Source organism: Zea mays, chromosome 4 (assembly GCF_902167145.1).
Source record: "Zea mays cultivar B73 chromosome 4, Zm-B73-REFERENCE-NAM-5.0, whole genome shotgun sequence".
Lineage (NCBI taxonomy): Eukaryota > Viridiplantae > Streptophyta > Magnoliopsida > Poales > Poaceae > Zea > Zea mays.
Genome location: NC_050099.1, coordinates 13792755 through 13815802, shown reverse-complemented (window position 1 = coordinate 13815802; position 23048 = coordinate 13792755).

Genomic DNA, 23048 nt, shown 5'->3' with positions numbered 1-23048 from the left:
CTTAATGCCCCCAAGAACTTATCTAATTTTATTAAGGGTAAGGCTCCCATGGTTTGGGATAGGGAAGGTTACATTTTATATCCTGCAAACTATCCCGAACACAAAATTAGGAAAATTCATGCTAGAAAACCTCACAATGTTTCTCATCATGCATTCATGTATAAAAATGAGGCTTCTAGCTCTAGGCACACCACACATGTTAAATTGCCTAGAAAGAAAATTCCTGCTGCATCAAATGAACATAGTATTTCTTTTAAGACTTTTGATGCTTCATATGTGCTCACTAACAAATCAGGCAAATTAGTTGCTAAATATGTTGGGGGCAAACACAAGAGTTCAAAGACTTGTGTTTGGGTACCCAAGGTGCTTGTTTCTAACGTCAAAGGACCCAAGACTGTTTGGGTACCTAAGAACAAGGCCTAAATTTGTTTTGTAGGTTTATGCATCCGGTGGTTCAAGTTGGATAATCGATAGCGGGTGCACAAACCACATGACAAGGGAGAAAAGGATGTTCTCCTCCTATGAGAAAAATGATGATCCCCAAAGAGCTATCACATTCAGGGATGGAAATCAAGGTTTGGTCAAAGGCTTGGGTAAAATAGCTATATCCCCTGACCATTCTATTTCCAATATTTTTCTTGTAGATTCTTTGGATTACAACTTGCTTTCTGTTTCTCAATTGTGTAAAATGGGCTACAACTGTCTATTCACTGATATATGTGTTACTGTCTTTAGAAGAAGTGATGATTCAATAGCATTTAAAGGAATGTTAGATGGTCAGCTATATTTAGTTGATTTTGATGATAACAAAACTGAACTAGACACTTGTTTAATTGCTAAGACTAATATGGGTTGGATCTACCATCGCCGACTTGCCCATGTTGGGATGAAGAATCTTCACAAGCTTCTAAAGGGAGAGCACATTTTAGGACTAACAATGTTCATTTTGAGAAAGACAGGATATGTAGCGCATGCCAAGGAGGGAAGCAAGTTGGAGTCCACCATCCACACAAGAACATAATGACGACGGATAGGCCGCTTGAGCTACTCCACATGGATCTATTCGGCCTGACAGCTTACATAAGCATCGGCGGGAATAAGTACTGTCTAGTTATTGTGGATGATTATTCTTGCTTCACTTGGGTGTTCTTTTTGCAGGAAAAATCACAAACCCAAGAGACCTGAAAGGGATTCTTGAGACAAGCTCAAAATGAGTTCGGATTGAGAATCAAAAAGATAAGAAACGATAATGGGACGGAGTTCAAGAATTCACAAATAGAAGGATTTCTTGAGGAGGAAGGCATCAAGCATGAGTTCTCTTCTCCCTACACACCTCAACAAAATGGTGTAGTGGAGAGGAAGAATAGAACTCTACTGGACATGGTAAGAACCATGCTTGATGAATACAAGACACCGGACCAATTTTGGGCCGAGGCGATTAACACCGCCTGCTACTCCATCAACCAGTTATATCTTCACCGAATCCTCAAGAAGACATCATATGAACTCCTCACTGGTAAAAAGCCCAATGTTTCATATTTTAGAGTCTTTGGGAGCAAATGCTTTATTCTTATTAAAAGAGGTAGTAAATCTAAATTTGCTCCTAAAGCTGTAGAAGGCTTTTTACTTGGTTATGACTCAAACACAAGGGCATATAGAGTCTTTAACAAGTCCACTGGACTAGTTGAAGTTTCTTGTGACATTGTGTTTGATGAGACTAATGGCTCCCAAGTGGAGCAAGTTGATCTTGATGAATTAGATGATGAAGAGGCTCCATGCGTCACATTAAGAAACATGTCCATTAGGGATGTGTGTCCTAAGGAACCCGAAGAGCCTACACAAGCACAAGATCAACTGTCATCTTCCAACCAAGCATCTCCACCTACCCAAGATGAGGAACAGGCTCAAGATGATGAGGATGAAGATCAAGAGGTTGAGCCACCTCAAGAGGAGGACAATGATCAAGGGGGAGATGAAAATAATGAAGACGAGGAAGATGATCAAGAATCAAGAGATCAAAGACCGCCACACCCAAGTGTCCACCAAACAATTCAACGAGATCACCCCGTCAACTCCATCCTTGGTGACATTCATAAGGGGGTAACCACTAGATCTCGAGTTGCTCATTTCTGTGAACATTACTCTTTTGTACTCTCTATTGAGCCATACTGGGTAGAGGATGCACTAAGAGATCCATATTGGGTGATGGCTATGCAAGAGGAGCTCAACAACTTCATGAGGAATGAGGTATGACATTTAGTTCCACGTCCTAACCAAAATGTTGTAGGTACCAAGTGGGTATTCCGCAACAAGCAAGATGAGCATGGTGTGGTGACAAGGAACAAAGCCCAACTTGTGGCCAAAGGTTATTCACAAGTCGAAGGTTTGGACTTTGATGAAACTTATGCACCCGTAGCTAGGCTTGAGTTGATTCGTATATTACTTGCCTATGCTACTTACCATGGCTTTAAGCTTTATCAAATGGACGTGAAAAGTGCCTTCCTCAATGGACCCATCAAGGAAGAGGTCTATGTTGAGCAACCTCCCGGCTTTGAAGATAGTGAATACCCTAATCATGTTTACAAACTCTCAAAGGCGCTTTATGGGCTCAAGCAAGCCCCAAGAGCATGGTATGAATGCCTACGAGATTTTCTTATCACTAATGGCTTCAAAGTCGGCAAAGCTGATCCTACTCTCTTTACTAAAATTGTTGCAAAAGACTTGTTTATATGCCAAATTTATGTCGATGATATTATATTTGGGTCTACTAACAAGTCATCTTGTGAAGAGTTTAGTAGGATCATGATTCAAAAATTTGGGATGTCTATAATGGGGGAGTTGAAGTATTTCCTAGGATTTCAAATGAAGCAACTCTAAGATGGCACCTTCATCAGCCAAACAAAATACATACAAGACATACTTAAGAATTTTGGAATGAAGGATGGCAAATCGATCAAGACACCCATGGGAACAAATGGGCATCTCGACCTCGACACGAGAGGTAAATCCGTAGATCAAAAGGTATACCGGTCGATGATAGGATCTTTACTCTACTTATGTGCATCTCGACCATATATTATGCTTTCTGTATGCATGTATGCAATATTTCAGGCAAATCTTAAGGAAGTTCACCTTAGGGCCGTAAAGAGAATCATGAGATATTACACTCCTAAGTTTAGGCTTTGGTATCCCAGGGGATCCACATTTGATTTAATAGGATATTCCGATGCCGATTGGGCAGGGTGCAAAATTGATAGAAAGAGCACATCAGGGACTTGTCAATTTCTAAAAAGATCCCTGGTGTCATGGGCTTCAAAGAAACAAAACTCAGTAGCTCTTTCCACCGCCAAGCCGAGTACATCGCCACATGCCATTGTTGTGCGAAATTACTTTGGATGAGGCAAACCCTTAGGGACTATAGCTACAAATTGAGCAAAGTCCCTCTCCTATGTGATAATGAGAGTGCAATCCGCATGGCGGATAATCCCGTTGAACACAGCCGCACTAAACACAGACATTCGGTATCACTTTCTGAGGGATGACCAACAAAAGAGAGATATCGAAATAGCTTATGTAAACACCAAGAATCAATTAGCCGATATCTTCACTAAGCCACTAGATGAGGAAACCTTTAGCAAACTTAGGAATGAGCTAAATATACTTGATTCTCGAAATTTTGATTGAAACATTGCACACATAGCTATTTTTATACCTTTGATCATATATCTTTCATTTGGTACAAATGCATACTTCTTATTCTTCTTGTGCCAAGGCTAAGACTAAAATGTTTCCATGAGTATATCTTGTATTAGTCTTATATTGAAAGGGAAATGGAGTATTCGACAAAGACAACACTTCCACTCAACTCTAACAGTATTATTTACCCTTTTGTCGGTATTCCGCAATCTCTCAAATTGGTACAATCTTTCACTCATATATCTTTTACCAATGGGGGAGAAAGTATTAAAGGGCTCTCAAGTTCTCTGTTTTTGGCGATTAATGCCAAAGGGGGAGAAAGTATTAAGCCCAAAGCAAAAGGACCAGACCACCATTTCAAAAAAATTCACAAATGTTTGTTTTCAATTGGTGTTCAAGGCAATTTTAAATTAGTATGAATTTTCAATTGATATCTTCAAAAGTAAAATTTCAATTAATGTATTCTCAATTGGTATCAATTGGTATTTATGTTTCACTTGATTTGTGAAAATAAAATTTTAGTAAATTTTTCAATTGATCCTTCAATTGGTATTCTTAAAAGTCAATTTTTCAAATTGGTATTTATTTCAAAACCCTCTTGAAAGCTATGGGGAGAATTTCATTCAGGGGGAGCTTTTGTTTAGTCAAAGGAAAAGCATTTGAAATAGGGGGAGAAATTTCAAATCTTGAAAATGCTTATTGCAATCTTATTCATATACCTTTGACTATTTGAAAAAAAGACTTTGAAAAGATTTGCAAAAAAAACAAACATGTGGTGCAAAAGTGGTCCAAAATGTTGAATAAAAGAAAAGCAATCCATTCACTCTTCTTCTTAGTAATACTATAAATTTGTTTAATTCTAAGTAACCTATGCACAACCTTCTCAATTGCAAACTAGTTACATTTCTGCACTTCATATTTTGCTTTGGTTTGTGTTGGTATCAATCACCAAAAAGGGGGAGATTGAAAGGGAAATTGGGTTAACCATTTTCTATAATTAATTTTGGTGGTTGATGACCAACGCAAACATGTGGACTAACTAGTTTGTCTAGAATTCATGTATTACAGGTGCATAAGGTTCAACACAAACCAAGAAAAATATCAAGTTAGGGTCACAATTTTATTGGAGCAAAAGGACTTGAGTGTGCTGGAATAGCGCACCGGACAGTGTCCGGTGTACCAGGCCGTACAATTCCAAACCAGCCACTCTCGAGAATTCTAGGGCGCGCTCCGCTAAAATTCACCAGACTGTCCGGTGTGCCACCGGATTGTCTGGTGAGCTAGCGGAGCAACGGCTCCTTGCGCCAACGATTGACTCTGCAAAGTGTACATTGAAGAACAGTGTCACGCAGAAGTCAGAGCAGCGAAGTCAGAATGGCACCGGACTGTCCGGTGTGGCACTAGACTGTCTAGTGCCGCAAGAGGACAAAGCCTCCAACGGTCGACCAGCTCCAGACCCTAACGGTTGGCTGACGTGGCGGCGCACCGGACAACGCACAGTACCTGTCCGGTGGCGCACTGGACTGTCCTGTGCGCCCATCGCCAGCAGCCTTAGCCAACGACTACAAAGTGATTGGGGGCTATAAATACCCCCAACCACCACAACCTTTGGCATCTAAGCATTCTGAATATTGCACTCAATACAAGAGCAAAAGACTCCACTCCAAGACACAATCAAAGCGATCGATCCACTCAAAGTCCCCGAATCAACTCTAGTGCTTTAGGACTTGTGAGAGGATCTCTTGTGTTCTTTTGTTGCTCTTGTCGCTTGGTTTGGCATTCTTCTTTTCCCATTTTTATTCTCAAGTTCTTTGTAAGCGAAGCAAGAGACACCAAGTGTGTGGTGGTCCTTGTGGGGTCTTAGTGACCCGTGACATTAAGGAAGAAGGCTCACTCAGTCTAAGTGACCATTTAAGAGAGGGAAAGGGTTGAAATAGACCCGGTCTTTGTGACCTCCTCAATGGGGACTAGGTTCTTTGGAACCGAACCTCGGTAAAACAAATCACCGTGTCTACTCGCTTGATTTTCATTTGATTTGTTTTCCGCTCTCTTTCGACTTGACTTTAATTCTAACGCTAACCCCGGCTTGTAGTGTGTGCTTAATTTTATAAATTTCAGGTTTGGCCTATTCACCCCCTCTAGGCGACTTTCATTTATAGATGCCAAAAAAGTAAAAAAACATATGCATGTCTAAAGGAGGGGGTGAATAAAATCTAATAAGAGCATCTCCAATAGCTCCCTAGAAAATGACTCCTCAAAATCAGTTTTAAGGGACATCTAAAAAACTAGTGGGAGTAGATTTTAATCCTTTCTCCAACAGATCGCTTAAAGTGACAGATTATTTCTGGGGAGCCCAAAAAACTCCATTTGTAGCTACAAATGAGGGAGTTTTAAGGGCTATGAAAAAGTTGAGAGCACTTTAGGGGAATTGTTGGAGACACGTTTTTGTGTTTTTCCCAAATAACTGGATTTTTGGGAGACTTCTAGGGAGCTCTTGGAGATGCTCTAAGTGATTTGAATACTATATAAAGTAGAGAAGGCATGCAAAAGTAGCTAAACAATTTTGATACCAATCGCAAGATGATATCAATTTTATAGTGGAAGCTTGCATTTCTCCGAGGATTTTATTTTCCTTCAATGAGACTACTACACACAAAATAAGCTTGCAAATAGTGTTAGTGTCAAAATATCAAACTACAAAGTAACCTCCCCCTAAAAGTGTGCATACAATTTTTTGAATACTTGTAGGAGACATGCACTTGAACTTTTATGGTCAACATATGGAGTGTCCCCATCCTTTGGGACACAAAATGTGATACAAATACTAGTACTAGGACGCTAGTATACACATTTATACATCAGATGGTTCTAGATCTGCTAAAATGATATAAACCTATAAAGGTGGTGATCAACTTTAAAAGTTGGTCTACAACTCGAGACATATGCATGGTTGGGAAACAGGTAAAACTCTTACACGATCAATGATCTCCATCTCTAAAAAACAACAAATAAGTAAGAGTGAGTACTTACGTACTCAGCAACCCACCTTTACCCATGGAATGGAGAAATTAGATATACATGCATTGAGTAAGTGGAGCTTAGAGTATTTTGTAGAAAAGCCATTTTTGATGACGGACTATTTCGTAAAACATTTTATCATTTTCAAAGTGCATCCTCTCTTAAAGGAGAAATAAGTTTTTCATTATAGAACCAAATCCACTGGACTAAACCATCCAGGAACCTCAGTAGTTTCCCACCGGTTTTCATTTTCAAAATTAAACCAAAAGCAGCTACTGGACTTCCCGTCCACCATAGCTCACGGCTCAACCACATGACCTTTTCAAAACCATTTTTCAAAACATTTTAGAAAATAAAACAATAATTATCAAATCCAAGCCATAACTTGTCCATACCAGTGAACACAGACTATTCAAATAGATTTTTGACTCTATGCAGAGGTGTACATTTTACCCACTAATCAAGTTTCTGCAATCCCACCGTCGTGACATCCGAATACTGAAACTCTTTCCTCCCAAACATGGCTTTACCTTAATGGTTATACAGAAAGAAACAAGACCACCATCTTGCCTAGACTAGGACGACAATGTTCCCCTTCCTTTTTCCTTCTGGTGCTCCCCAACCATTGATAACCCTGGGGTGCAACCCATGCAAGATCGGATCGAGCGGCTACTCATACAACCTCGAGTGGTTGTACTTTTGAGGGTTTAGGTAAGGATTAATGAAAAACTGGTCCTTATGTGAGACGGGACAGTCCACCATGCTCACGCCTAACCGACGGAGCCAACTCCCTTTTGGGCCCTCCCAAGACCAGGGAGTCCCGACCATCCCGCTCATGGTAGTGGCAGTGATAACCGTTCACTTTATTTTTTTTGAAAATCAAGTTTATTTTGTAAAACTCACACCTTTTCTCAAATCACTTTATAACATGAATTGCAAAGAGTATATGGATGATTCACGGTCATGTTCTAAGGCTGGGTGGCCATATCATCACGTCTCTTAGCATCAAAATAATATAATGCATATATAAAAATAGGCTAAGGGATGTGTTTGAAATATAGGTAATTTATGCATCAAAGGGATCTAGTGGGCTTATTGTTGCTTTAACCGGTGAAGAACAAATGCTCCGATAACTACGCATCAAGAACAAGCAAACATACAAACCAACGAGTATATCAACAAATATTCATCATAATGGTCAAGAATGGTGGTGTGTGGGTGACTATAGTTTCGAGTAGAGATTGTGCCGACTGAGTGTGGATGCTTACTCGAAGGGTATATTGGAGGTTAACCAACACTAGAAGTGTAGCCGACAGAGCGGAGTAACTGAGTGTGTTGGGATTTGCCTTGTCTCACAGTGTTGAGGGTGTGGAGAAGGAGAGGATAACTCTCTAGGTGTATTTATAGCTGGGTGCATATGGCTTAGTATGGTAGAACTCACTCTTTATGAGAACACTTGCAAAGGAATCAACTCAGACATGGAATTATAGGCGGTACAAGGGATAAGTATATTTCTTGGGAGTTTTCTAGAATATGAACCATGCTTAAGAGACAACATGGCTAGGTAGAGGATAATTTGATAAGAATTTAGAAACCAAAACTGTCAAAATCTGAGTTTGGATGGAGGAGTTTTGGATTTTATAATCATAGGAATTAGAAAAGAAAATAAAAAAGGAATATTTCTGAAAATCAAAAACACGAATCTATTTTTGAGTGGAGTAACTGGAAATATTTCTAGACTATTCACGAGCGGAGGTTTGTGTCAGTGTCAACTGTTTCTGCCTACTATGTCAAATGAGACACGAGAGCTAGGTGGGACCCATATAGCTGGAATGATGTAATATCTTGGACTGGGTGGGTTGTGGTATCTTGGCCAAGGTTTTAATAGGATTGATAACATATCCATACAAACATGTTTGTCTTTCTTTTTCGAAGTTTGTCTCGAAAGAACCTCGAAGTTAAGCGTGTCGAACATGGAAAAATTCTGGGATAATTAATCAATCGGGAAGTTCTCATTGGAAGGATGAAAATCACAGTCACCGGAGTTCATATGACTGAGATATTGGTTTGTCAGGTTTTAGGTAAGCTGAACAACAAGATGGATAAACAATGAATAATTGGGAAATTGGATGAACAATGAATAGTTGACAAGGGTCACCAAACCGGTTGATAAATCCGGATAACATTTGGGTTTTGAAATTGGGATTTTTTTTAAATTTTGAAAAATGTCAATTTTGTATAAATACTATGGATTATTTGAAGACTTCCTGATAAACCAAATTTCAAAATACACAGTGGATTTCAAACTAAAAATCATGGAAGTTTCAAAAAATACAAAAAAGAAAAGAAAAAGACTGATATATCGGCTAGGATTGTCGATTAACCGCTCCCCAAAGCTGATAAATCGGTGTGTAGGACTAAATAGCCACGACCGAGTAAAAGCTAAGGGTTGAAAGATTTTCCCCTTTTTACTAGAAATCTTTTCAAATTACCACGAATACTTGCAATATAGGCTAAGAATACTTGTAATAATAGATCATATTATTAGTATTTTTAGGAATGCCGGATCAAATCAATCCGGTCTGGGAATGTTCTAATTTTTTGGTAGCATCATGGTTCATCTTCACCCCTTTTTCCGTATGTGAATTATCCGGTCGGTGAAGTGACTCGACAACCGATGAGGTGGGTGTTCTAATGGGAGGAGCCTAAGTGCTACCAAATGTCGGTGGACTCGTGAAGTACACTTCTACGTGGGCTAGGCAGACTTGGGCAAAGTAAAAGGCCCAATTGATGCATGAGCAATGTATTATGTTTCTCTCATCATAGGAGTATAATACAACATAGAATCAATGGAGTACACTTCTACGTGGACCGGGCAGACTTGGACAAAGTACAAAGCACATTTGATACATGAGCAAGGTATTTATGCTGCTCTCATTGGAGGAGTATATTACAACACAAAATCGGTGGAATGCACACCCGTGGAAATGATATTCATCGGATGGTGTATTGTATCTTCAATGGTATTTATGAACTAAGAAATTGTGACATGTAATGTATTTGAACCATGAAACCGTGTCATGCAATACATTTTGAACCGCTAAATGTTGTTATTGGACTTGTGTTAACATTTAGGCCATTTTTCAAATTTTGTGGCCTAAATATGCTTTATTTGCCAAAAAATAAGAGGATTGGTTTCTCGCGCACTGCTGCCGGTTTATCAAATTGGTGACCGATAAATCAGTCTTATTGACTAAATAACGGTTCTGAGCCGCTTGAATTCAAAAACTGAGTCAATTTTAAATTCGGTCGGTTTCTACCAGTTTCTACCGATTTATCAATTAATCGGATATTGGCCCCGACCGATTTTAGCTAGGGATCTGGTTCGGTTAACCTTGATAGTTGCTATGAACGAACAATGAATGATCAATAGTTCATATGAACGTACGGATGAACGATTAAAACGATCGGACAAACGAAAAATCAGAATTTCGGCAGCATGACAGATGAACAATAAATTAATTGGACGAACGAATGGACAAACGAACGAACGAACAAACTATAAATAGTCGAACGAACGATCGGACGAACGAACAAATGATCCTTGTGCTTGTGTTTTGCTTGTGTGGTAGTGAGAGTGAGTGGATGGGTTGCCATGAAATGGCTTGGGATGGCTTGAGGGTTGCCCCTTTCCCCTCTATTTATAAGCAAGGGATTTGGGGTGAGTCCGAGGATTAGTGGGAGATAAGCATGCGATTAGCCAGGGATAACTGAAATTAGCTTGTAGGGCTCATCGTATGACAATGGGGCCGTATGTATGCATATGGGTATAAGTGGTGCCAAGGAAATTATCAATAAAATATTTGTAGGGACTTTAAAAATAATTTTGGGTATTTCTCGGGAGAAATATTTGGAGAATTTTTGGTGGAATATTTAGGAAGTATTTTTGGAAAGGATTTGAAGAGAATCACTTGGGAAATACTTGTAGGGTATTTTGCGAAGAATTTTGGAGAGAATATGGACCACTATATTTTATTTGCTGAGATCAACTCGCATACAGACTTTTGAAACAAAATTTTAAATTTTATTTTGAATTTAGAACAAGCTCAAGAAATTTTCTAGATTGAATTTTCGAGGTGTTACAAGATACCACTTAATGGTTAACGTTAGAAAGAGCATTATCTTATGTGATATTTAGGGATAAGTTATCTATAATTTAAACTTTAGCGCGTATAGATAAAAATGATACCAATTAAAGATTAAACTATTTATTTGAAAGGTATTTATATCATTTATTTAGGAACTTAAACAAGATATGTACCATGCTTTTTAATTATTTTAAATCATGTAGGTTTTTTTCCAAGGGTATGAATTGAACCGGGTGATCCTACCATTAATATGTAGACCTCTAATAATATGTAGACCTGTAATAATATGTGCATCATCTATATATACAATAGATGCTAAGTGGTGTATGCAATTGGTGTAAACATATTTTAAGTTAATCATCAGAAATTGATTTAGGTGTTTGTAATTCACAAATGAATTGGATATACACATTGAGGATAGCCACTAAGTTATGGACTTAATGTAGATCCTATAGTAGTAACTTGGTACTTGCTTTGTGTATGGTCAATACAAATGTGAATTAATATTAGTTTTCTTTCAAAAAGATGTAGACAATATGTCCCAATTTATGATATTGGGTACGCACCATGAGGATACTCACAAAGTGTCGGTGTTTTGGGTCCGACCGCACACCTGAGGTTGCCCCTCGAGGTGTTTTTAGGAGTAGGACGATGTAACTGACTATAGCTCGATGGTTCGTGCCGGATGCACGAGAGGCAGTAGACAATTTTGTAAGGTTCAGGCCGCCTTGAGATGCGTAATACCCTACGTCCTGGTGTGGATCTTTTATGTGGTGGGTTACATGGGAGTTCTCTAGTACGAGGAATGCTAGAGAGTTGAGTAGATGGCTAATGAGTGAGATGATCTCGAAGGGATGCCCCCCAAGCCTTATATATTCGACCGTGGGGCGTTACATGCGGATACGATAACCATGTGTGCCTAAGTAATAGTGAACCGACTGAGTTTATCTGCCTATAATTCTGCCGACCTACTATCCTTCGGTTCCGACGTCTGAGGGCACTGCGCGGGAAAGTCGGATCACTGCTGCGGATAGCTTGAGTTCGGCGAACCGCATGGGCCCGAGTTGATCCGATCTCGTGTTGATCCATTTTACTGGAAGTTCCTCCTCCGGCCCACGAAGGGATGGCCTTGCGAAATAATGGGCCTGAGGCCATTTGCGAGGCCTTCTTGCCTTCTAGTGGACCCGGGGGATATTGTCCCCCACAAGCCCCCAATCTTTGTATTGATTTTGAAATAATTGGCCCAAAGATTCCAGGTCCAGCTTGCGGTTTCGAAATATGTCTGTCATGTTGTGCTCCTAACTCTGAGTGACTCAAAAAAAATGATCTCCTGTTATCTTCTCTTGACATTATTCAACGATCTTTGCTTTAATCTTCAGAAATCAGTGCTCTTCCTCTGGCTTATGCTTTAGAGATAAACATTTTGTTCTCGGGGTTTCAGGATTCATTGGGTGCACCAGAGGTGCGCCCAATGGGTGTAGCCCCCGAGCTTTGAGTGGATTACTGAAAATAATCCGCTCAAAGGTCTTCATCTCATGCTTTTAGAAATCACTATCTCATCTTCGTTTCATGCTTTAGAATCCAGCATTATATCACCAGTTTATGCTTTAGAGATCAACATATGGTTTTTGCCTTTGAGATCAACAACACGGTCTGCCCATGTTAGGTTTGAAATTCATTTGATCGGCAACAGATTGGACGTCTGGTAGATGGTTCTTGGCTGGTCTTTATTTCGCTTTGTGCTTCAATGCTTCTGTTGATTAGACTTGTACTTCAGTAGCTATTTTTGGCTTTCCTCCGATCTCTATCAATATCTTACTTCTGTCTTGATACATTCATTGCGTATACTGTATGGATGTGACTGCTTGGGAAAATCTATTGAAAATTTCTGGACGTCCCCCCCAATGGGTGTAGGCAAGGGACGGCTTGGTGCGCTGAGCGTTTAGCAAATTGTCACTAAGTAGTAACTTGACGTGACCGCGAGGTGTAATCATATCGTCCAAGCAGTTGACCTTAGTCCCAATGGGTGTCGTATTACGTGAAACGGCGTCTGCCGCCTGACTTGTTTCCAGACGATTTGAATGGCTTCTTGAATATTTGTGACTGTTCAGTGACCGTGGTAGGAGACGAGCGGTTGCCTTCTTCCTCTATAAATAGAGCGCTTGCTTCACTGGCGTCTTCACACATCTCTCTGTCGTTACTTGCTTATTCTCCTCTTTTCTACTCTACCATGGGCAAGAGCAAGAAAGGCAGAAGTTCGTCGCACCACTCTGGTGACAAGCGGAAGCGTGAGCCGAGCCCTCCCTTGGAGGACTTCGGCGATTTCGAGTACTCGGAGGAGGAGTTCTCCTCCGAGTCCGAGGGGTCACCGATCTACACCTCTCCCCCGGCGTCGTCCGATGATTCGGACGATTCACAGGGGATCGCCGCCGAGGTGTGGACATACATCCGGGCCGTCGAGCGCTCCGGGCTCGAGGGCTCGGATGAGTCGGAGGTCTCCTCGGACGAGGAGAACTCCTCTAACTAGTCCGAGGGGGAGAGCGGCGGTGACGGCGACGACAAGGGCGACGGTGACGGCGGAGGCGACAATGATGGTGACAGCGACGGCGGCAAGGGCGACGGCGACAGTGACGGTGGCGACGGCAAGAGCGGCGGTGGCAGCAGCAAGGCCAGTGGCAAAGCGCCACTGGCTTAAATATTAGTATAGATAAATAGTAGTAGAAGTAGTATTAGTGGAATAACGTAGTAGTAGTTAGTAGTATAGTGTAGTGCAGGTGGTAATGTAATGTAGTAATGTAATGTATCGAAAAATGGGAAGAAGATCGGCTCATAATGAGTCGGTTTTTAAGTTTGTGTAAGAACTTCCCCCTTATATAATGAAGGAAACTCCGACTTGCTCTTGTGCACATCTTTTGCCTTTGCGTCGCTTCTTTATAGTTGATCGACAGTTTGTGTTTGTGCCCAATGCAGCCGTTGTTCTTAGAGATGAGTAACGACTTGTAATTGCTGCATCGTATTTAATTATGCCTGTATTTACGTAGAGAAAAAACGGATGAGTCACTGCTGGTATTTTCAGAGGTTAAAGCCGAGTTATGTTAGATTACATCGGCGTTTTTAGAGGCAACAGCCGAGCGGTATTTGGCGACATCAGTGTTTTTAGAGGTAACAGCCGAGTCATGCTGAGCCACATCAGCGTTTTAGAAATAATGGTCGAGTGGTGTTTGGCGACATCAGCATTTTAGAGGTAATGGTCGAGTCATGTTGAGCCACGTTAGCGTTTTAGAAATAACGGCCGAGTGGTGTTTGACGATATCAGCGTTTTAGATGTAACGACCGAGTCATGTTGAGCCACATCAGCGTTTTAGAAATAACGGCCGAGTGGTGTTTGGCGACGTCAGCGTTTTAGAGGTAACGATCGAGTCATGCTGAGCCACGTCAGTGTTTTAGAAATAATCGGCCGAGTGATGACTAAGCACTTTTTAGAAACGGTGTCTGACCCGGGAAAACCCCATTTATATCTCGTCGCTTCTCGTCTCTGTGTTCTGTGCCCTAACTTCGCTTTTTGCCTCCAAATATCCTCTGTTTCCCTTTGATTTCGCTTCTGCTCGATTCGTCAGCGAGTCCGATGGCGCCTAAGCGGAAGAACTAGAGTTCTGCTGCTGCTGCGGTCATTCCTCCTATTGATCCCAACAGCCAATTGCCTTTCGCAGGTAATCATATGTCTGTTGTTTCCGAGTCGGATCTTCTCCATCTTGTCGATGTCGAAGTTCTTCATCCGAAGGAGCTTTGTTCCTGGTGGATTTGTCGTGGGGTCACTGTCCCGACGGAGGATACTCACGAGTCTGTCATTTACATCCCTTTTCTTATTCGCGGCGTTGCTCTTCCAATTTCTCCCTTCTTTCGTGGTCTCTTTGACTTTTACCATCTGAATCTGACTCATCTGAATCCTAACTCTATTCTGCAAATTTCTATCTTTGTCCATCTGTGCGAGGCCTACCTTGGAATCCTTCCTCACTTCGATTTGTGGAAGCATTTGTATCACTGTCGTCCTAGGATGGCTGGAGGGCAGCATCAGCTTGTGGGCGGTGCAAGTCTGGAGATGCGCCATGGGAGGAAGACTGAGTATCTTGATATCCCGCTCAAGGACAACATTAAAGGATGGCACTTAGAGTAGTTCATTGTTGAAAATCATGGCAAGTCCCTCCCTCCTCGGTCTGGGAGACAGCCAGACGTGCGCACTCCCAGTTGGATTGAGTCTCCTACAGCTTTGGACATAACAGAGGCCAAGGTTCTGCTTGCTGAAATTCGTTAGCTAAAGGAGGGAGGTCTGACCGCTGAAGCTGTGGTTGCAGACTTTGTTTTTAAGAATATCCAGCCCCTGAAGGATAGGGCGTTCTCGACTTATTTATACAGTTGTGTCACCGACTCAACTCGGGTTACCAACAAAAGGATTCCTGTTGTGGATTTGGCGAGCCGACTGGAGATGATCTTGAGGGGCAAAGTATCGAATATTGGTGCTCATGTTTCATATTCTGCTTGGAATTTGCCATCTTCTAAGCCCTTTTTCAGTTTTGTGTCCAATCCTCCTGCTGGTGACAGTGGTTTGGGTCTTAGAGTGCGACCCTCTCCCGAAGATGTTGAGGCCCTGGTTGCTTCACTAGGTGACCTTCCCAATGATGAGAGGCAAGTTCACTTTGAGATGCCTACGAATCCAAGTGATGTAGAAATAAGTGCTATGCTGGATATGTTGGCTGGGGATTCTTCTGACTCGGTCCCTGCTGAAACAATGACTATCGCAACTATCCCAGAGCTTGAAAAAACCGCGGACACCCAAAAGCCTGAGGGTACTCGCCCGAAGCGTCTTCGCTGGGTCAGTCATCCAACTGCTCCTGCCGAGGGGAAGAAGAAGTAAAAGAGACGACTTCAGCGAGTGTCATGTTTGGACCAGGATGCTGGCCCCTCTGTTCCTGCTGCTAAAGAAGTACCAGTGGAAATCTTTACTGGAGCTAACCCCAACAGGTGTGACCCTGCTGAAGCTGACCCCAATGGGTGTGACCCGGATGGAGCTGACCCCAATGGGTGTGACCTTGCCAAGGTTGATCCCAATAGATGTGACCCTGCCAAAGCTGATCTCCATGGGTGTGACCCTGCACCGTCTGTTGTCTGCATTATTAACGAGGACGAAGAAGAAGAAGAAGTCCCATTGATTCAGAAGAACAGTCGACGCTACAGAGTCAGTGTGACACCCCAGGTGTTTATTTCGTGTTATGTCGAGAGATTTATCCTAATCTCGGATGCTCAGTGAAAATTTCTATTTCTCGATCGTGCCTATCTCTGTTTATCAGGCTTTCTCTTGGAAGTTCACCGAATTCAGAGTTATTCGATCGCGAGAAACAGCCAATTTTGGAGCGTGTTAAAACTTTTATTTCTCGAAACGAATGCAAACTCGATGATCAATCTCGATTTATAAATCTCGTCTAAAGCCCATTTAATCAAACACTCGACAGTTGCTAGTCGCGCTGTGTCCGACTCCGATTTCTCGATGTTCGATCTATGTCCAAAAAATTAATCCGACTCCATACTCTCAAACGGAATACTCAGTATGTCGTCCTCTAATCAATTTTATCCGACCCGACCAAATATCTATGTCCGAATCCGCTGTCTCGATAGTCGGTCTACGTCCAAATACTTAATCCGAATCCTTATTCTCCCGCAGAATCTCTTTGTGTCAACTTCTAATTAATTTTTATACAAATCAGCTTGTTATCTTTATGTCATCATTCATCTCTATCCATCAAGCGTATTCTAGAGGTTTCTCAAGCTTGAACCAAATATTCGTACGAAATTATAAATCCTATGCTTGCTTGAGACTGCTCGATTAAGTAAAAGCAAATTTAGAAATTCAAACAAGTTATGCCAACTTCCCAAAACACTCTATATCAACTCTACAACAAAAGTTATTTAGGGTTCATGTAGAGAAAATGCCAAGAAAATATCAAGAAAATAGTCCGATTACCTTAAAAATATAATTGAGAGCTTTATAATGATACTACCTTGACCAAAGTGAAACTTTAATTTATATTCAAGATATGAGGTTTGACCTTTAATAAACATTGTAGAGCCTGTGTTATACAACAAATTTTATATTTAAACCAAGCCTTGATTCAATCTCTAAGAATCTCAAACAGTGTCATCAAGACAGAATAAAAATCTGATTTTAGGATTCGAATTCTTCTAAGTCTGAAATCAGCATCGTTCGGGTTGACGTCTTGCGTTCCCAAATTTTTGTTGAACAACTCAAGTTTTCCCAAATATAAAAGTTGTTAATAACTAATAGGGGCACAACATATTGAAAGATGACATTCATCCGATTCCGTTTGACATGCTTTGACATTCAGTTCTCGTGAGTTTCCACTGTTTTCTAACCCACTGACAAACCAATTTTTGTGGGTCTATAACTCTCTAACCAGTGCCCGAATCAACTCAAGTCCTGTACAAGATTTGTAGAGTGTACATCAAGGAAGATTATTTGTGCAGCAACCAAGATCCGATTCCAAGCAGAAAATGCCAAAACACGTTGCCCAAGGTCTTCACTTTTGCACCTGCCACTGCTCACTGCTGTCTGACATGTCCAGAGCTCTGCTCTATAAATGGCAGTACCCATCCCTCTCCCTTCTCCCTCGCGCCATCTCCCCAGCTCGGCCTCTCCTTCACACTGGCGCTGGGCAGGAGCTCTCCCATGGCCGGCCCTCACCTCCAGCCCCTGCTCCTACTCGAGCTCGCCAGCAGGGAGCAGCTCCTCCACCGTCGCAGCCGCACACGAGCAGCAGCACGCAGACCGCGCCTAGGATGCTATCTTCCTCCCTTCTGTGTCGCCGTGAGCTCTAGCTCTGTCCATGACTCACGCGACATGGCCATCACTTCTCCTCATCTCGGCCAGCAGCTCCTCTCCCCCAACGTTCTAAGCTAGCTGCCATGTCCGTGTGGGCTTCTGGAGGTTGAAGAAGACGCCTCGTGCCAATGACAGGTGAGCCCTCGGGTGAGTCTAAGAGCGCAGATTTTATGCTTAACTTTGAAAATCCGTAGAAAACTGTGTAAAAATCGTAAAAAGGTAAATGAGGACATTTTGAAATCCTTGTAAAATTCTCTATGCCATGGATACATAAGTTGTAATGTTTTAGTAGAAATATTTGGCGGTAGAAATTCGTATTTAAAACTGGTTTAGAGAATAAACGAACTTGCTTCTCTCCATAGTTTTATTTATAAAAATTCAAAAATGATGAAACTTGTGTTGTTGGTTAGATGTTGTCATACTCTAGCTAAGAAAAATATAAAACATATATGTTGTTCACTGTTTTCTTGGTGTGTTAATTATAACATTTTAAAAAGAAAAAAGATGAGTGTTTTTCTTGTTATTTTTGGATCTGTAGCTCTAATGCTCCAAATGGGTTGAAAGTTTTACAGTAGACTCTTGGTGTGATGCTTGGTGATTGGTAAAAATTTCATGAATTGGTGTGCAAGTATGATTAAGTTAGTGATTTAACTTGTTTAATGCACCTTAAATAGTTTTAAATGATTTATAAAAAATATATGGATGTAAAAATAGAAAATGATGTTCCACTGTTCTTGTATGATATTATAGTAGCCTAAGAAAACTTGATATGGTCATGCATCCACAGAAAATAATTAGTTTTAGATTTAACCTTGTCTCACATGCTTTATTGCATCAACAATTTGTTATTTTTGTAGTAAATAAAATATAAAACCTGGGCATGTGAAATTTATAAATTAGTCATAATTTGTTATTAACTATGCCTCATAAAAATTCCAGCCCCAAATTAGATAGTTTCATATGGTGCTAAAATAACACCTCTTTTATAATTACACGAGTTAGTGAAAATTAGGAGAAAACAAAATCATGCATGTTTCATGGAATGCTTGAGTTACACCTTAACACCAATTAGAGTTTAAATGGTTATGTCATGATGGTCTAAAGTTAAATATTAGTATTTCATCACAATTTTGTGTGATGTCGGACATGTGTGCCGAAGTACTTTATTTGGTGCATGTGTTTGTTAATTGTGGTAATAACTCTAGCGCACGAAATGACTCGGATAAAAAATGTAAGTGACTTGTTGGTCCTAATTTGTTTGTTTCAACTCTAATAAATAGTAAAGTGTTAGAGTAATTTCAGTCTCTAGAACATGACAATTCTTAAAGTCAAAAAAAAACTAAAATTTATAGTTGCTGTTTTGGACTGCACACACTGTTTTAGTTGTGCTGTTTGTTTGATGAACTAAATCATATTTTCTGTAGAAAGTCATATAGAAGAGTTGTAGATAACATGGTTATCTTGCTTGTACAAAAATTGGACAGCCATAAACCTGGTCGTTTAGGAGTTGTGCTTTTCACAAGCCCAGCATCTGAATCTATCGAATTTCTGAACAGATTTCAGAAATTGCAATGGTTGCTTAAGTTAATGTTGAAATAAGTTATTGGTGGTCACAAGAAAGTTGTAGATAACTCTATTATCTTACTTGTGTTAAAAATTTGACAGACATAAGTCTGACAGTTTAGGAGTTATGCTTTTTACAAATTCAGTAACTGAATCTGTCCACTTTCTGTACAGATTTCAGAAACTGTATTGTTTGCTTAATTTAATATTGCAATCAGTTGATGGTCGTTATAAGAAAGTTGTAGATGTTTTTCCTATCTTGCTTGTGTTAAAATTTCATAACCATGGGCCTGACAGATTAGGAGTTATGAATTTTACACATTTGTTGCTGTGTTCTGTCCACTGTCAGAATAAATTTTGAAAACTGTAATATTTGATTTGATTAAACCTGGAATCACTTCTTGGTGATTATAAAAGTTATGTAGTACTTTTGCTAAGCTTTCCAAAAAGTCTTGGATCACTCTTTTTGGTGGTCTGAAACTTAAGTTATGAATGTTTCAAATATGAAGACTGAATCTGTCCAGTTCTGGACAGCAAAGTCTTTTAGTGATGTTTATCCTTAGTTAAATATTGAATTACCTTGGTGTTGGGGACCTTCGGCATCCGAAGGTCCTCAAAAACAGGATTTAACAGTATTTCTGGAGTACAATGTGTGAACAGGTATCCTCGGACTAAAGTTGGCATTGCGGTAGACCAGAATAATACGAAGGTTGATACGGAGCCGAAGGTGCGAGCAGGAAAGCTTCGGCGTGACAGCAAAGAGTGGAACCGACTTAAAGATGAAAAGGCTATTCAGACCTCGATAGATTACTATAGAATTATTATCAAATGTAAAGGGCATGAATGTAATTTTGTAAGGGCTGTGTCCCGTGCCTATAAATAGGTGAACAGTATCCCTGTACTGTTCATGCTGACTTGGCATTCACTTTTTGCGTCACGCTTGTACTGTCATTTCCTTCCGATTGAAGGTACACTTGTGATTCAATAATGTTTTTTGTTCTTATCCAATAATAATATATTATCGTTTATGTTGTCTTTAGTATTCTTTACATTTCATTCCTCGCTGTTATTTAATGAATGTATGAAGGTATGTCCTTCATAACCTTCGTCCGCAAGACATTACATCCTAAGGGAAATAATGCTTCGGAGGACGAAGGACTTTAACGATTAACATTTTCTATGTTGCCTTGTTCTTAACTCTTAGCACTTGAGAACAAGTCCCCAACACTTGGGATGTTTATAAATAATTTGTAGAACATTTAATTAGCTCTCCAGAAAGTCTAGGATCAATTTGTTTGGATGTCTGAATCTTCAGTTATGAATTTTTAAAGTCACAAGTGTGAATCTGTCCAAATCTGGACAGCGCTGTTGTGTTAACACCTTTTGACCTTGCTAAGTGTTTAATCATGCTGTGATGACAATACCAAAGTTGTAAAACACTTTTCAAGATTTCTAGAAAGTCCTAGTTTACTATTTTTGGGTAAATATCTTGTGAGTTATGACTGAAACAAGTGACTGCTGTATTGCTGTCCAAAAATTTTGCTAGTGCGCTTTTGATTGTTTAGTTCACCCTTCTCGCTAAAAATGTTTGGTTTGCTCTTAAGTAATGTAGACTTGCCATGGCTAAGCTAGAGATGACATGTGTGTCTTGTTTTATATGTTCCTTTCTCTAGTGATTGCGATATAAGAGTTCCATAGATATTGACGCTTATGTCCTCTATTGAATTTGGGTTGTCGGTGATGCTTGTGTGCGATCAATAGGGAAACGAATGAAAAGTCGTATCTAAACAAACAAAATGCACGTACCTGTAATGTCATAGTTGTGTTGCGTAAATAAATAAAATGTCGTTGTCTTTTTAAAGGTGTTAATATTGGACGTCGATAACGTGTAGATAACTAATGCTAGCATATGGTTGTTTACGGTGTCTTCTCATTTAATGTTTAGTTCGCCACTGTGTCTTTGTATATATCTTGTGTTACTTTCATTATATTCATACATATGCATTTTGCATCTCATATAGGACCGAGAGATGATGATCGAGCAACTGATGTGGTGCCAACCACAAGATGCAGATGATGGACGACCCAAGGAAGGATGGACATAATCAGTGGATGCTTGCCAAGCGAGTACCTCCCCCAGCAAACACTACCTAAGTGTTAAATTAAAGGCAAGCCCCGGTTTTATGCATAACCGTTATATATATGCTATTTTATTGCACTTAATGTTTGTAGGCTTGTACTGTGCACTTAAGTGTAGGAGTTGCTTGAAACCCTAGTTGCATGAACTCAGGATTCCTTTTGAGATGGATACTAGTATGCTAGGTCGAGTAGCTGCTTTACTAATTAGGGATCTCGGTAGAAGTCGAGTGATTTTTCTAGCACTCGCGCGAGGTCAGGAATTGGTTGTACCCACTTTCATATCATATTGATGGTTGGTCTGTGGACACGGATCCATGGGGATGCGTGGTTTACAAGATGAAATTGGAATAAGGATTAACGTGCGGATACCTGTGTCAAGCGTTTGAACGTACTAAACACATACCGAGAAATATGGTAAATCGGTAAGCCTAGTACCTGAGTGAACCTGCCCGCAGATTGCCCTCCTCACGCGACCTGAGACGTGGTCTCCCATTCCTGTTATGGTGGGTACAAGTGCGGTCACTGCACGACGGCAGTCGGGGTCAGTGAGGCATTGTACGCCAAGGCGGTGAGTCCCTTTCTGTTGCCAGGGAATCGATGGGGACGATTGATGTGTGTGGGGACGGAGTGCCCCTACATGTCGTGTGTTTAGGTTTACCTTGCAAGGATAAAAACTCGATTCGAATCGTCTGCTTCTCGCAGCTAATGAGACTGCTTGATCCATTGTACTACATTGAGTAACAAGTGGAAATGTGATGAGTTGACAAAAGATGTTGATTGCTAAATTTGCTTGATACCATGAATGAGTAGATAGTACACCTCTAGTCTTAAGAGAGTCACACTTAAACTTGACAAAGCTAAAACTTGATTTTTAGACTCAGCTAGTGCTTTTGGCAACCAAACCCCACAGCCAAACAACTGCATGTCTAGAGGTAGAGGAGTAGACTCCTCACACCGGGTAAGTCTAGCTGAGTATTAGTATACTCAGCCTTGCTTGTGGCACAATTTTTGCAGGTACCCCCCTTGATTTGGTTGATGGTGTGACTTGGCCTCCATCCCTGCCACCGGGATAGACGGTCAAGTGGGTTATTGCTTCCGCAGGAGAGGACCAGGAGGAGTAGTGTGGCCAGGCTTCGCCATGTTACTCGGTTCTTCTCCGTTAGTTATTTCCGGTGCATTAAAAGTTATGGTTATTATTTCTGAAACTCCGATAATGTAATCACTAATGATACTTATTAAATTTGTGGTATTATGCTTTATTGTATTTCTCTGTGCCTCACCTTCGAGTGAGCTAGTGGTATTCGATCCTGGTTAAGTGGCTTTATCAGACTAGATCCGAGGGACTGACGGTTTATTCCTATTTAAGTGTGGTCTAGCCTCTAAGGCGGGACTTAGGCACTCAAGTTGGAATAATTCGGGCGGTTCCGCCACAGCTGGCATCGGAGCGAATACCATCACAGAGAAGTCAATAAGTCATGATTACCAACCTTTTCTAAAAGTAAAACTTGCTAGAAACCAATGTTGGATAGATCGTCAGGACGATCAGGATAGACCTAGGACGTGAAGCCTTAGGAAAATAGATGGGTAGATAG